At 43.0% G+C, this 15,403-nt stretch overlaps 1 protein-coding gene across 7 annotated transcripts in view; it reads left to right on the forward strand.

The window, feature by feature from the left end:
- Positions 1–13,159: 13,159 nt before the first annotated feature.
- Positions 13,160–15,403, forward strand: part of SH3RF1 (SH3 domain containing ring finger 1) — a 123,662-nt gene continuing 121,418 nt past the window's right edge. For 2 of the 7 annotated variants that reach the window (XM_075197793.1, XM_075197801.1), the window contains exons 1-2: positions 13,160–13,242; positions 13,752–14,060. The gene's annotated coding sequence lies outside the window, so the exon portion shown is untranslated. The remainder of the gene's footprint in view (positions 13,243–13,751; positions 14,061–15,403) is intronic. The other 5 variants (XM_075197789.1, XM_075197809.1, XM_075197815.1 and 2 more) reach the window with 5 other exon arrangements.

Below are 15,403 nucleotides of genomic sequence, written 5' to 3' on the forward strand. Positions count from 1 at the left end.
ATTATAACTATATTACGCCAAAGCAGCCCCCCTGTCTTAAATGCCACAGCCCCCGAAAGCCTTAATCTGGCTTGAGTGAAATGGTCACTATTAATATTATTAGAACCTTAGCCAATTTGCTTCTAGTAAAAAACTAATTTACACTGCATTATATGCTGGAATCCAACTCTAAAAGTAATTCTACTGGGACCACAGGGTCTACAGATGAGCCTTTTCGTTTTATCTTAATGGTACGGGGCTAGGCATCTATCTTCGTATTCCACTCTATATTTTTACATTGCCCAAACACCTGAACAATGTACATTATAAACTGTTATAATTATTACGTGCTGAAAACCTACCCTTACTACAGACTATGCAGTTGTAATGGCCGAAGACACGGCTGTCAGATTACAAATTCACCACCACCACCACTTTTGCAACATTAATATATTGGTTGCTTAGCGCATTCACATCTCAGATTGCCCTGCATTCCATTTTTCTTCATACTCCCTGCACTAGGGAATTTAGTACTTTGTTCATAGAGGCCAACAGGGACACTGGCAGAGTGTTTTTCTGTAAAGTTTTGTATCTGGAAAATTCCGTATTCCTCAATATTTACACTTTTTACACTGCTTTTACACTGTAAACGATATGCAATTCAGATGCAATCAGATTACCATGTGTTCTTATTATATAGATGTTATAAAATTGTGTTTAAAACATAGTTGCCTACTCTCCCGGAATGTCCGGGAGACTCCCGAATTTTTGGGAGTTCTCCCGGACTTCCGAGAGAGCAGGCAAAAATCCTGGATCTAGCTGTTGCCGTGGGTGAAGATGGAGGGGGTGGGGCTAATCGCGCCATCGTGGCCCCGCCCCTGCTGCGATTGGCCAAAAATGCCTAAGATTGACAGGGGAGGAGCCTAACGGCGTGCCACACATAGTCACGCCCCTCTCGATGGACCCCCTCCTGGACAGCTGCCTTCAAAAGTAGGCAAGTATGGTTTAAAAGGCTGCTAGGCAGTGGATTCAATCTCTCACTACCTAGGAGAAAGGACTGCAGAGTCTCTGTGAGAGAAGCCTGATCTTTGTTGGGAGAAAACTATGCTGGAACTTTTAATGTTTTGTTTTAGTGTATTAGTCAGAAGTGAATTGTATTTAGATAGTGCCGGACAGGCAAGGTGTTTATTTTGATTATTTTTTTTCTTGCTTAATAAAACTGGCTGAGGCCAGTTGTACCCAAAGCCTTGGACTTGTGTCATCTCACGGCTGCTACACACTAACATCTACCCCAGGAGATGACACTTGTTCCCCTGCCTAGGTCACACCTTGTTTATGCTTTTTTCTGCTGTTTACCTTGGCAGAATATGCACATTACAGTAAAGAGCTGTACAAATACTGCATGCAAACAAACAGCAATTAAGATTAAAGCATTTTCCAATGAACTGAATCTAAATTGTACCCAGCAGCAACATATGATGCAATTATATCTTAATGTGAAGACTCTGGATGAAGAGAACATGATGCAGTGTCCACAGTACTGTGTGCATGTAATGTTGTAAGGGGCTGGCTGGCAACGTGATTGGTTTAATGTGGGTGTAGTCAGGGCCGGCGCTCCCATTAGGCAAGGTTAGGCACTTGCCTAGGGCGCCGGGCTCTGGAGGGCGCCACAGATTAAAAATTTCTTTAAAACTGTGCGGCGATTGCTGACCATACCTTTCACGTCCGCCGCACAGCTTCAAATACATCCACAGAGAGGGGGGGAGGGACTATTGATCATCACCACCGCCGCCTCTCTGCTCCGTCTCCTCCCCTCCACTCACTGACTGTCGGGCCGTGACATCATCATCACGGCCCGACAGTGTCAGTGAGTGGAGGGGAGCAGACGGAGCAGAGAGGAGGCAAGTTAAGGTAAGAAAAGACGCGGGGCGGGGGGCGACAATTTTGAAAATGTGCCTAGGGCACCAAGGACCCTAGCACCGGCCCTGGGTGTAGTTCAATGAAATATATGGAAAAAAATGTTATGTCTAAGTGCCCTAATCAAATACAACCCTTACCAGCCCCATCTGACTAGTAATCATAGCAGATTATTCTGGTGACCTAAAACATTCTAGTGCATTCTAGTGACAATTATACAATAAAGACAGCATTCTATTGACTTCTCTGCAATACAAGGGACATTCTTGTGAACAAAGTACAATAGTGCCAGCATTCTAGTGATCAATAAACAGAGCAATACAGTGACCTTTATACAATAGTGAGAGCCAGAGCCGTAACGAGGCCGGTGCGGGCGGTGCCGCCGCCCCGGGCGCAGTCCCTAGGGGGCGCAGTGGCCGCCCGCACCGACTTCTGTGTGAGGAGTGAAAAGAAAAAAAAAAAATTAAACAGACCTCAGATTCAGACTGCCGGCCGCCCGGCGCATCCAAGATGGCGGCCGGCACCCGGCTCCACCCCCTTCTGAACTCTGCCCTCTGCCTCAGCGTCTGATGTCATGACGTTGCTAGGCAGCAGAGGAGCAGAGAAGCAGAGAGGAGCCAGGCAGCGACGGCTGGACAGGAGGTAAGTTTCAAAGCAGGGGAAGGGGGATGTAAGCTGCAATTATGGAGGGGATGTAAGCTGCAATTATGGAGGGGATGTAAGCTGCAATTATGGAGGGGAGGGGGGGATGTAAGCTGCAATTATGGATGGAGGCAAGAGGGGGGGAATGTAAGCTGCAATTATGGATGGTGGCAAGGGGAGGGGGGAATGTAAGCTGCAATTATGGATGGAGGCAAGGGGGGGGGATGTAAGCTGCAATTATGGATGGAGGCAAGAGGGGGGGAATGTAAGCTGCAATTATGGATGGTGGCAAGGGGAGGGGGGAATGTAAGCTGCAATTATGGATGGAGGCAAGGGGGGGGGGGAATGTAAGCTGCAATTATGGATGGAGGCAAGAGGGGGGGAATGTAAGCTGCAATTATGGATGGTGGCAAGGGGAGGGGGGAATGTAAGCTGCAATTATGGATGGAGGCAAGGGGGGGGGGATGTAAGCTGCAATTATGGATGGAGGCAAGAGGGGGGGAATGTAAGCTGCAATTATGGATGGTGGCAAGGAGAGGGGGGAATGTAAGCTGCAATTATGGATGGAGGCAAGGGGGGGGGGAATGTAAGCTGAAATTATGGAGGGAGGCAGGGGGGGAATGTAAGCTGCAATTATGGAGGGGGGGAGGGGATGTATGCTGCTATTAGGGAGGGGGGAATGTGTGCTGCTATTAGGGAGGGGGGGAATGTGTGCTGCTATTAGGGAGGGGAGGAATGTGTGCTGCATCTTGCTATTATGGAGGGGGGGAATGCTGCTATGCTTTATGAGGGATGGGGGGGTATGCTGCCCTAATGTGTGAGGGAAGGGGGGTATGTATTAATATAATGTGTGATATGAGGGTAGGGAGGTTGGGTGTCTTAGTACATGGGTGGGAGGTAGGCTATTAATTTAATGGTGACGTTTAGACGGGGCTAATTATTTAATGGGTACTAGTTTATTTGTGGGGTGCTGGTGGGTCAATTTAATTTATTGATGGGGCTTTTTAATTTAATGGTGGGGTCTATTAATTTCAGGTGAGGTATTTATCTGTATTGCAGTCACAAGAATGCTCTCTGTATAGTATGGTGGTCACAGGAATGCTCTCTGTATAGTATGGTGATCATAGGAATCCTCTCTGTATAGTATGGTGGTCACAGGAATGCTCTCTGTATTGTATGGTGATCATAGGAATCCTCTCTGTATAGTATGGCGGTCACAGGAATGCTCTCTGTATAGTATGGTGGTCACAGGAATGCTCTCTGTTTAGTATGGTGGTCACAGAAATGCTCTCTGTATTGTATGGCGATCATAGGAATCCTCTCTGTATAGTATGGCGGTCACAGGAATGCTCTCTGTATAGTATGGTGGTCATAGGAATGCTCTCTGTATAGTATGGTGATCATAGGAATCCTCTCTGTATAGTATGGCGGTCACAGGAATGCTCTCTGTATAGTATGGCGGTCACAGGAATGCTCTCTGTATAGTATGGCGGTCACAGGAATGCTCTCTGTAAGGTATGGCGGTCACAGGAATGCTCTCTGTAAGGTACGGCGGACACTAGGAGGCTCTTTATATTGTATGTGTGTGTGTACATGTGTGTGTATATATATATATATATTTTTTTTATGTAAGTGCACATCCACATTATTTATGTAATAAATGTATTGCTATACAGCATTACACTATGTGAGTTTCTTCCTCTCCATTATCCTGAATACTACTGAGTATATATGAAGTGCCAGTTCTGGAACCTTTCAACATTGTATGAAGCATCTGCTATTCCCATGGGGTAATAAGGCTCAACTTGATTGGTGAAGATACCGGTTATACCTACAGATAAGCTTTAAAGATCTTTTATCTGGTACGCATATTATATTGGCACGGCGCTGGTGTTCTAGAGTGGTTCCTCATTTCCTTCTTCCTGTTGATCCACTATTATTACCTGAGTGTCTATACCTATTTAGTGGTTAAGATTCTGACTTTTGGTACACCTTTCTGTATTTTTATATACAGTATTATACTATTTGGCGTCCCCTCCCATTTGTTTTGTGTTATATATATTATATTTAGTGTGATGGTGACAAGGGGGCACAATGATAGAGATGGCTCCATGGCACGGTGTGATAAAGGAGAAACTGTTATGGAGAGCACAGTGGGATGAAGGGGCAGTGTGATACAGATGGTACCATTACATTTATGTTTTAATTTGTTTCAGTGAGTTTTATTTCAATAACCAATTAATTTTTTTATACAGCTAGCATGTGATAGCTGCATTTAAAGTACTTTGATTCTATGGAGGCTTATTACATAAAGATCCTTACAAAGCCAGACCAAGAATAATGGAGAGGGAGGTGGTTTCAGTGCGGTCTAGAACTTGTAAAGTGCTAGCCACGCCCCCACAGTAGGTTGACCACACCCACCCGACAATTGACACTCCCACTTAGATGGGGGGCGCCGGTTCCCTGTCTCGCCCAGGGCACTAAAATGGCTAGTTACGGCACTGGTGAGAGCATTCTAGTGATCAATATACAGAGCAAAACAGTGACCATTATACAATGCACAGAGCTTTCTAGTGAGATTTCTACAATACAGAGAACATTCCATAGACCAATATTCAATAGAGGGAGCAATCTAGTGCCTGATATATAATACTCAGAGCATTCTGATGAGCAACTTAAAATCCTAAGGATATTCTAGTGACCTCTACACCATAGAGAGAGCATTTTAGAATCATTTATACAAAAGAGACAGCATTCTATTGACTAATTTACAATACACAGCGCACTCTACTGTGATGTCCTTTAATCAGCCTATATTGCAATCCTCAAATTATGCTTTTTTTAATTAAAAATGTCTCCCTAAAGGATTATATGTCTATTTTAGATACAACCAATTGGCCTTTATGCTAAACCTGCTTATATAACTTGCCAGGTTAAAGAAATACTTTCTGGCACAGCAGATGCTGATACTGTTGTGGGTGATCTTTGACTTTTCTATACACACCCCAGATCTCTGTTGGCTTTATAATGCATGTCCGCAATCTATATCAGTGATAAATATGAGACCCCAGATCTTTGTTGGCATTATTATTCTCCCCTCCCATCCTAATAGCTAAGTTTGATAGGAACCTCACATCACTAATGCCTCCATTTCCCTCCTCACATTACTGCCCATCACATGCAGTCCCGCCTTACTAACACTATGACACAAGTGGACAGGTCACTGCCTCCCACAAGGTCAGCAAATTCCTCTCAGACTGGCCATTCTGATCATCTGGCTGCAGGCGGTTTCTTTTATTTTCTGGTATTACTGGTATATAATGAAGCTGTCACGGGCACTAGGAGTCTTTACCCAGGGATCACCAGATGATAAGCTTACCAGAGCAGTATAGATGGTAATATGGTACTCTGGTAGCGGGGTGATCACGGAACAGGAGACAGCAGATGATAGGGATGCTCGGGATAGTCTATGACTAGCAGCACTGGTAATATATATGTAGTAATACACGAGGAACTGAATGGACAAAGGACACGTGAGGGTAGTCAGTGGTCTGCGGTAGCAAGTTGTACCACTGCTATAGTGAGGAGGAATGTCCAACAGAAACGAGGAGGTGATGAGAGTCAGCGGTCTGCGTTTAGCAAGTTGTACCGCTGTCTGGGTGAAGGAATGGAATCCAGGTGAAGGTATCCAGGGAGTCAGTGGTCTGCGTTAGCAAGTTGTACCACTGCTATGTGAGAGGACACTGGAACAGGTGACACAGGAAACAGGAATCAGTGGTCTGCCTCTAGCAAGTTGTACCACTGAATATAAATGTGAGGAGGAGCACGGGGAGAGACTGCAATACAGAGGATACACGGGCACCTTGAACTTGATCCACAAAGACATGCACAATATAGTAATGACGAACAGCACTGCAATAATATAAAGTCACAGAAACTATCCGGGCAAAAGATAACACAGTCAATGATGGCAAAAGTCTCAGCGGATAGTAAGCTCCAGAGGAGAACAACTCAGTCCAGCAAGATATGCAATACACCAGCACAGTCAATGAGAAGTATGCATACCGTGGTTCAGGAGCAGGCTGTCAGACAGGAGTGCAGAGATACCTGAACGGCTAGAGGCCGGCAGGATGCGAAGTCCCTGGAGGGTGAAGCGGTAATCAAGTAGGTGCAGCGCACAGGTAAGTAGACCAGCAGGGATAGCACAAATACTCAGGAAGCAGTAGTATGTAGAACTGGACTCCTGGAGGACCCTGACGAGTAGCGATGGTCTAGACGAGATGAAAGCAGCGAGGCGTAGATCCGATGCAGACTGGCGAGTAGACACCAGCAGGAACACTGAGAAGCACGGGGAGCGGATCAGCTGTTGCAGACACGAGTAGAACTGAGGAGTAGCAGCCAGCAGGACTCTGCAGGTACACGGAGGTAGCGGATAGAAATCAGCAGGTGCAGCCACGATGAAACACGGGAGAGTAGAGCTGAGCTGGAACTGTTGAGCACGGAGAGCAGCGGATAGGAATCAGCTGTTGCAGTCTCGAGGAAACACAGGAGAGTTGAGATGAGCTGAAGACTGTAGCGCACGGAGGCAGCGGATAGGAATCAGCTAAACAGTCACGATGAAACACAGGAGTGTTGAAGTGGTCTGAAGACTGTAGTGCACGGAGGCAGCGGATAGGAATCAGCTAACAGTCACGATGAAACACAGGAGAGTTGAAGTGATCTGAAGACTGTAGTGCACGGAGGCAGCGGATAGGAATCAGCTAACAGTCACGATGAAACACAGGAGGGTTGAAGTGGTCTGGAAACCACAGGAATCAGCAGCGCTGAATACACGAGGAAACACAGGAACACCTGCAGAGGCTCATGGGGAATGAGACTCCAAGATCAGGCAACGAGGTATGGAACTCAGGTGCTATAAATAGGGAGTGTTGCCTGATCAGCCAATTAACTAAAAGGAACATGAACTGAAGGTTTGAAAGGGCTGCACATGCGCAGACCCTCAGGATGGTGGACGGCCACGGTTCCTAAACACACGGGAAGAAGCACTCACAGTCTGGTGAGTGACAGAAGCTTAGATTTAGTTAAAGGAAGCTAGCCATATATGTGCAAATTTAGCCAATATGGTCATTTTTTAACAAACTTGCAGGCCATTGCGCTGTGTTTGCCTCCTTCAACCTAGAATGAATTTGATGAGGCAGGTTGTAGAATCAGGATGGACAATGATTTCTGAGGCGGACCCAGAACTGGAGCAGATTAGTGTGGCTAAATGCATATAGACACGTGTTCACAGATCTGGCTCGCTGGCAACTGGATTGATGGATCACCTAGCACCAGTACAAGTAAAGAAAATTGATTTTATTAAGAAAGAAAAGTATTGGACTATAGAAAAATGTCCTTAAAGTATTAGTCGACTTGTGTCCTTTATTTAAGGTAAATATATTTTAGAGAATTGTAACCATCATATTTATTTTAATAAAATACTTTCCGTAATGCACAACAAAGTCAAATATTACAGATTACAATATATTAGTCTTGTAAAATACATTTAGGGCTAGATTTACTAAGCTGCGGGTTTGAAAAAGTGGGGATGTTGCCTATAGCAACCAATCAGATTCTAGCTGTCATTTTGTAGAAGGTACTATATAAATGAAAGCTAGAATCTGATTGGTCACCATAGGCAACATCCCCACTTTTTCAAACCCGCAGCTTAGTAAATCTAGCCCTTAGAGGCAATGTAAAGGATTCAAATACAACTCTTATAAAGGAATCTAACAGGAAGATATTAAATATTTGCAATTTACTCGCCCCCCCTTTGATCATGTTAGATACACTTTCTAGTAGTCTTATCTAACTGTGCCTAGAATGTGAAGAATCACTCTCATCTGCTGCAAGAACTGATGCACTTTGAATGCATTTCATTTAATCTATAAGCCCCAGTGGGGCAGGGACTGATGTGAGTTCTCTGTACAGCGCTACGGAATTAATGGCGATATATAAATAGCTGCTGATGATGATGATGGTTTATTCCCCAACTGCCGCAATCTAATTACATCAGCAGGTTAGAATTCTACAAAAGCTATCCACGTGTGGAATTACATTTTAGGTCTCAAATCACAGTGTGTGTATAGACCCCAAATGACCACTGACCCAGTCAACATCTGATCAAAATCTTTCAGAATTCAATCTGTGTTTAAAACATGTGTGTAGTCACCATCCGACAACACTAATTGTACTTAGTAAGAATCAACCATTTAGGCTGACACTGACCATATCTATCTTATTCGGACACACACGGGCCGTTTGGCTGCATATGCATCTGTCCATGGATGGGGGCCTATTTTTTAAGCTCCTGAACCCCTGAATACTGCTGTTTTCAGGAGACCACCGTAAATTTAAGTATACCTTCTATTTATACCGAAAGGATTGTATCAGATATCAGAGATACTTTCCAACTGATTTCTATGGGAACAGCTATTTTGCATGATATAAAAAGATTTTCGGAACTTGTGCCAGATGACCAACACCGTCTGAAGCTGGCGTTAGCCATTGAAGCCTATGGGGAAAGCATTACTGTAGAGGGATCATCGGATGCCTTGCCACATCTTATCTGCTCTCCCTTCTGATGACTATCGCAAAGGAGATAGGTGTTTGCCGGGACAGCCCTTTATCATGACTGCTATTCCGGCAGAACACTTTCATAAATGGTCCAGATCTTACATTCGTTATCATTGCGGTAAGGAATGAAAATGATTGTGCCAGAAAAACTACAATTGTTAAATATGCCCCTTGGACACCTTAAACCTGTCCCTCTTCCACAATGTAATAAGGTGTGACTGTGGGTAATGTCACTAGTGTCAGACCAGGGTTTCACCCATTATAATTATTATTATTATTAGGAATTATTTAGCTCTAGCATATTCCACAGCACTTTACAAAACCTGAAGACTTAGGCTCTGAAATGTCCGGACAGGAGTTTAGATCACTGTATGGGTTTTTGTAATCTTGAAAACCAGACAGTACAATTATGCAGAAGTGAAAGCAGGAAATTTCTGTCTGCAAGGAGCACAAATGATGAGAACAAATCAGGAAAGGTGAGAGAGATGGACAGAAAAGAGTGAGAGGGGCTCATATATGAAAGTAGAAAAATGAGAAGCACGTTTATGAGCAAATCTACCAGTTATATACATTGATGTCTACTACCAATCCACTTCTTGATGTCTGTTCACACACACATGCTTTTTGTGGCATTTTGTGAGCTTGTGGCTTGTTTTATGACATATTGGTGAAAGTAAATTTTAATTAAGGCCGGGTACACACTACAAGGTTTTCAGACTATTATCGGGCCAATCACATGGTAACCGAGTGTTCGGCCTGATGTCACATTAGTGTGTACACTGCAATGATGATCAACTATCATTCCAAAGCTCATAGTATTGTTTAATTTGATTTTTTAACTGAACTCAAAATCTTGTTCATTGATGGAACAATGTCATTCCAATCCTGCAGTGTGTACGCACTAATGACCAGCAGTGTCCATAGATCTCTATAGAGTGTGCAGAGTCACAATCTATTCAGACAATGGTAAGAACAGATGAAGAGAACAGATCTGAAGGTAAATCTTGTTAAACGTGTTTAGTGAGTACACATGAATCGGCATTCTGATCGGGACTTTTCTTTCCCTAGTCCTTGGTAGAATCATTAAGGATATCACATTGAGTGACATTTTTTGTAGTGTGTACCCAGTCTAAGGGGCACATTTATCAATATTCGTCAAAAATTAAAAATGGTTATCAATCCTTATCGCATGGATAAGGAGTGAACTATTTCTCAAATTTATTAAAAAATCTCCACAGGAACAGCGGTCGTGAAAAACTGCTGTTCTTGTGAAGTTAAAAACTTTTCACTGCCTCTTCGTTCCCGAAGCTGCTGTGCGGTCCTTCTGCGCATGCTCCCTCTGAAACTTCTCTGCACATCCATGATGCAGAGAGCGGAGTGTGACAGGGAGGGATCATGTGATCCCTCCACACATGCACAGTAAAGCTCTGCTCTTCGGAGCAGAGCTGAACAGTGCTAAAAAATAGCAGAACCGGTAATGTACGGCAGCCTGAGCTGGCGTACATTACCGTATATGTAAAAGGATTTTCATTCATTCTTAAATTGCAGTACATAGCAGTCCCCATAGACATCTATGGGGACTACTATGTATTACGAAGGAAGAAAAGTGCAAAGCAGATGCACTGTTGCTGGATTAGAGAAATAATTTGATTGGTGTCTATTTATTAAACCTCATTTTCATGTCAATTTCCCGAAAACAGACGTTTTCAGGGAATTGACATGAAAATGAGGTTTAAGAAATAGGCCCCTAAGTGACAATGGTCTATGTGCGCATATTAATGAGCCCATGTGGTGATAAAGGCAGGCACTGAACAAAGTGGCCAGGATCTGTCACTGCCACTTTATATTATAACCAGTGTAACAAACACATCTTTTTATAGAGCTATAATTGTTATGCAAACACCTGCAAAAAGAGGAGCCACCCCCCCCCCAAAAAAAAAAAAATGCCCACACTCCATCCCTAGAAGGATTTTACAATATGTTCTCCATCTAAATAAAAACTTTTTTTATTTTCATTGTATGCAGAATATTGAGTATTTCTCTGGCTAGCAGGGAGGCCGATCTGCCCAAATCTTCTCTGCTCTTGCCATCGTAAGAAACGTGTTCCCTTCACAGTTACCACCATCTTTCCATGAAAGCCCATATGCGTGTCTGTAAAATGGACAAAATCCTACAAAATAGGTTCACAAAGTCACAAAAGAAGTTGCATTTTTGACAAGTTTTTTTTTTATTTTTCCACGTTTCTAAATGACCCTTAAGATATAAGTACATTTGGGTTCAACAAAATAAAAGCACAAACATGTTATGCTTCATAATATCACTTATCACAATTGTTAATATTCATGCCTCATACTCTCCGGCATTTATAAAATGATTTTTAGCAGTGTTAATCCTAGTAAAATGCATGTAACTGGGTCTGAAACCAGAAACCACTGATTCTAGTGTTATCCAACCCAAAGCTGCTACTAGCGTTTACTAACTGCAGTTTTCAGAAAGTATCTTGTTAAATGCAGTTAAATAACGCAACACTAGAGTGTGTGTGTGTGTGACCTTGGGGCATATTTATTAAAGACTGTATTTTTAACACGATCCCTTTCAATCTTTATCGCAAAGAAAAGGAATGAAAGATTGTGTGTATTTATTAAAAAACTTCAACAGAAACAGCGGTCACGAAAAACTGTTGTCCCTGCGAAGACCTCTATACTATCTTTTCTATGGTCACTATTGCAAAGTGGCCACCTTTGCAATAGTAACAGGAGGGGAGAGCAGTAAGAGGCAGGGGCACATTTATCAACAGACACATAAAATGAAAAATAGTTTTCAATCCTTATCGCATTGATAAGGATTGAACTATTTCTCACATTTATTAAAAAATCTCCACAGGAGCAGCAGTCACGAAAAACTGCTGTTCCTGTGAAGTTAAAAACTTACCTTTTCACTCACTCCCGAAACTGCTGTGCGATCCATAGAAGCCTTGTGCGCATGCTCCGTCTGAAAACTTATCCGTACTTCACTGTTGCAGAGAGCGGAGTGTGACAGGGAGGGATCATGTGATACCTCCACACATGCACTGTAAAGCTCTGCTCTTCGGAGCAGAGCTGAACATTGCTGAAAAATAGCAGAAACGGTAATGTACATTAGCCTGAGCTGGCGTACATTACCGTATGTGTTAAACCATTGTTATTCATTGTTAAATTGCGGTACATAGACATCTATGGGGACTGCTATGTATTACGAAAAAAAGTGCAAAGCAGCAGATATCTATCTGATGCGATGCACTGTCGATATATGAGGCAAATACTTCAATTGGTGTCTATTCCCCGAAAACTGCTGTTTTCAGGGAATAGACGCCAATTGAAGGTTTAATAAATAGGCCCCGCAGAGAGGGATCCGAAGATCCCTCAACTGCAATGCTCCCCACATTGAGCAGAGCAGAAAAAATTACACATACGGTAATGTACGCGTACATATGTGTAAATGGCTTTTGATTACTTATTAAAATGCGGTAAATAGCAGTCCCCATGGGGACTGCTCTGTATTTCGAAAAAAAATGCAAAGCAGCGATGCAGTGTTAATACATTTGCATGATACTTACATTTATGTCTGTTTCCCAAAAAACTAAATTACATAAAATAAGGATTAATAAATAGGCTTCTAATTTTTAATAGTTAAAGGTGGTAACTATATTAGAGACATACATGACAAGTATTTCATTTCACTGTTTGCTTATAGCCAACTATATTTTAGCTGTAAATATGTATTTTCTCAGAGACTTGCAATCTCTGCATGCAGACACAAGTGATATCTTACATACAATCTTTCTCCATTTGCTCCGGGTTAGTGGAGAGGGGGAGGGTGGAGGGGGCTCTTATTTAGTGTCTTTCCCCTGGGGGCTGAGTAAAAGGTCACTGGCTAATAGCGATGCAACTCATTGCTGCCAGGGGCGCTGCTCGGGAGACAAATTGTTGGCTTCAGACGCCTCATACAAATTTATCATGTCTGTCCTACGAGACACACAATGGCTGGCAATGTGGCACGATGAACCAGAAAGGAGGAGGTGGGATCTCTTCTAACGTGAAGCCAAAAGTGGTAATGGCATAGCACCGATTTTCTAATTTCCTATTCTGTTTAATTCAGTCATTAAACCCTTATCTCACCCTCAGATTAACTGACTGCATTACCTGGCGGCTGAAGCCAGTGTCCTTTAATAATATTCACATATATAATATATATACTTATCCTTAAACCGGTAAAGCCCAATCTCTGCGTGCAATAAAACATTTAACTGCTCAGATTCACATAGCGTCTTAAATAAACGCAATTATCCCAACTTCATCCACCTCCTTTTAATTTAAAAGGTAATGAATGCATCAGCATATAGACACTTTAACTGGCAGCCTGGCTGCACTAAAAGTCCACAGTCACCGCAAGCAGACGCTGCCAGAATAATCAACGAAATGATAACATCACCAGTGATTGTTATCACGCGTGGGGTTTGTTTTTGCTTTTTAGGATTTTTACTGCATGTTTAAAACATTCCATGTAGTCTTTTTCCCAATGAATGAGACCGATCCCCACTTTATTCCTCTTTCTTTCAGTGCACATTCATCTCAGGCTCTCACCCTCTGCCAATCAATTCCCCACCCTGTGTGTCTCCTCCCCGGGCTGTGACGTGCCTGCTGTCGGATGGCAAGGAGGAGGAGGAGGAGAGTCCCTGGGAGGAAAGGAGACACATACACAGACAGGCTGTGCTCGGATACTGCCGCAGGGACAAAGGCACCGGGTGTTCTAGAACCTCACTCACTGCCCCCCATTCTCCTCTTCATCCTGTGATCTCCATGGAAAGCTGAAGACTCTGCCCATGCTCTGGAGTAGTGTCTGCTGAGCGCTGGACTCTTCCCGTGCAGGTCAGTGCTGTCTCCTGTAAGCACGCACAGTGTACAGCTCTGGGGTTGCTACATGTGACAGCTTATGATCAATGATAGAGGGGTTAATACTGCGGGACACTTACTATATAGCTGGTTTGGTCTTCCTATCCCTTTAACTCTATACAGCTAGAACAGTCTGCATTCACATTATGTTTACTCGTGCATACATGCTCTGTGTCAGTCAGTAAGGTAAAGGTTTGTGTGGTGCGCTGAATTGTTATGTAGGACACATGAGCTGTTATTGGTATGTACCCTGTAAACAGTACAAGTAGTGACCTATTTGTTCTGAATAGTCAGCGCTGTTGTCACTGAGTCTCACTTATTTCTTGACTGATGTGTAACTTCAGATGTCAGAGTACACAGATTGTTGTGGGAAGAAGTCCCAGCTGCAGTGATCAAGGAGTACTGGAATAGACACTGTGCTGTTAATGCTTTCACATATTGTCTAACACAGATGAGGACATTGCACCATGTATTACCCTGTTTGGGTGGTATTGTCACACACACACAGACCATAAGTTGTACCATATATTAATATTCCTAGCAGGTAACTAACCACCTATTAAAATATCTGCCTGAATGATCTCTGTAAGAAGTCAGTGTTTAACCACCCCCTACAGTAATTCTCTTTTAGTTGTAAAGTTAAACATAAACTTCTCTGCAGCCATAATGTTTGGCAAAGTAGTAAGTTATCTAAACTGTTGCAGGCCATTTTCACAGTTATATCAGCAAATGTTGTCCCCTTTCTAGTCTGTGAGGGTGGAGTGGGAATCCAGCTGTCAGCTTCCCCTCTCATCCAGATTTTTGTATTTAGGAGTTATAATAGTCTTTTTCTTCTACACAGGAAGGGCTGGCAATGGGAATCCTTGTTCCTTCCATTGGTTACCATAGAAACGGATAGCCAAATGCATTTATCTAGTCATTGAGCTGAAGCTGTGCCTCTGTACACCCTCCTCCCCCATTCCATTTTTTGGTACCAATCTCTGAGCCTGGGCATGGCCTGTGCATGAATCAATGAATCTTGGCGTGTTACCTTAAAATCTGTAATACCACACATCAATGTACTTCCTGGTTGGTGGCAGGGATTCTCTGGGGGCTGAGAAGTTGGACATTCAACTCAAATTCCTATCTTTTGCTGTGAGGCCTATGACAAAAATGAATAGTTTGCCCAAGTGAACAGACTATAAAATAACAGTAACCTAAACCAAACAATTTATGTATTAAACACTTTCAACAAAAACACTTGTCTTTGTAATGTGAAAAAAATCTACCCACTGGTATCAAAATACATAATATAGGATTGAAAACTACTGGTTCCACTA

The sequence above is a fragment of the Mixophyes fleayi genome, chromosome 1, assembly GCF_038048845.1.
Source record: "Mixophyes fleayi isolate aMixFle1 chromosome 1, aMixFle1.hap1, whole genome shotgun sequence".
NCBI classification, from domain to species: Eukaryota; Metazoa; Chordata; class Amphibia; order Anura; family Limnodynastidae; genus Mixophyes; species Mixophyes fleayi.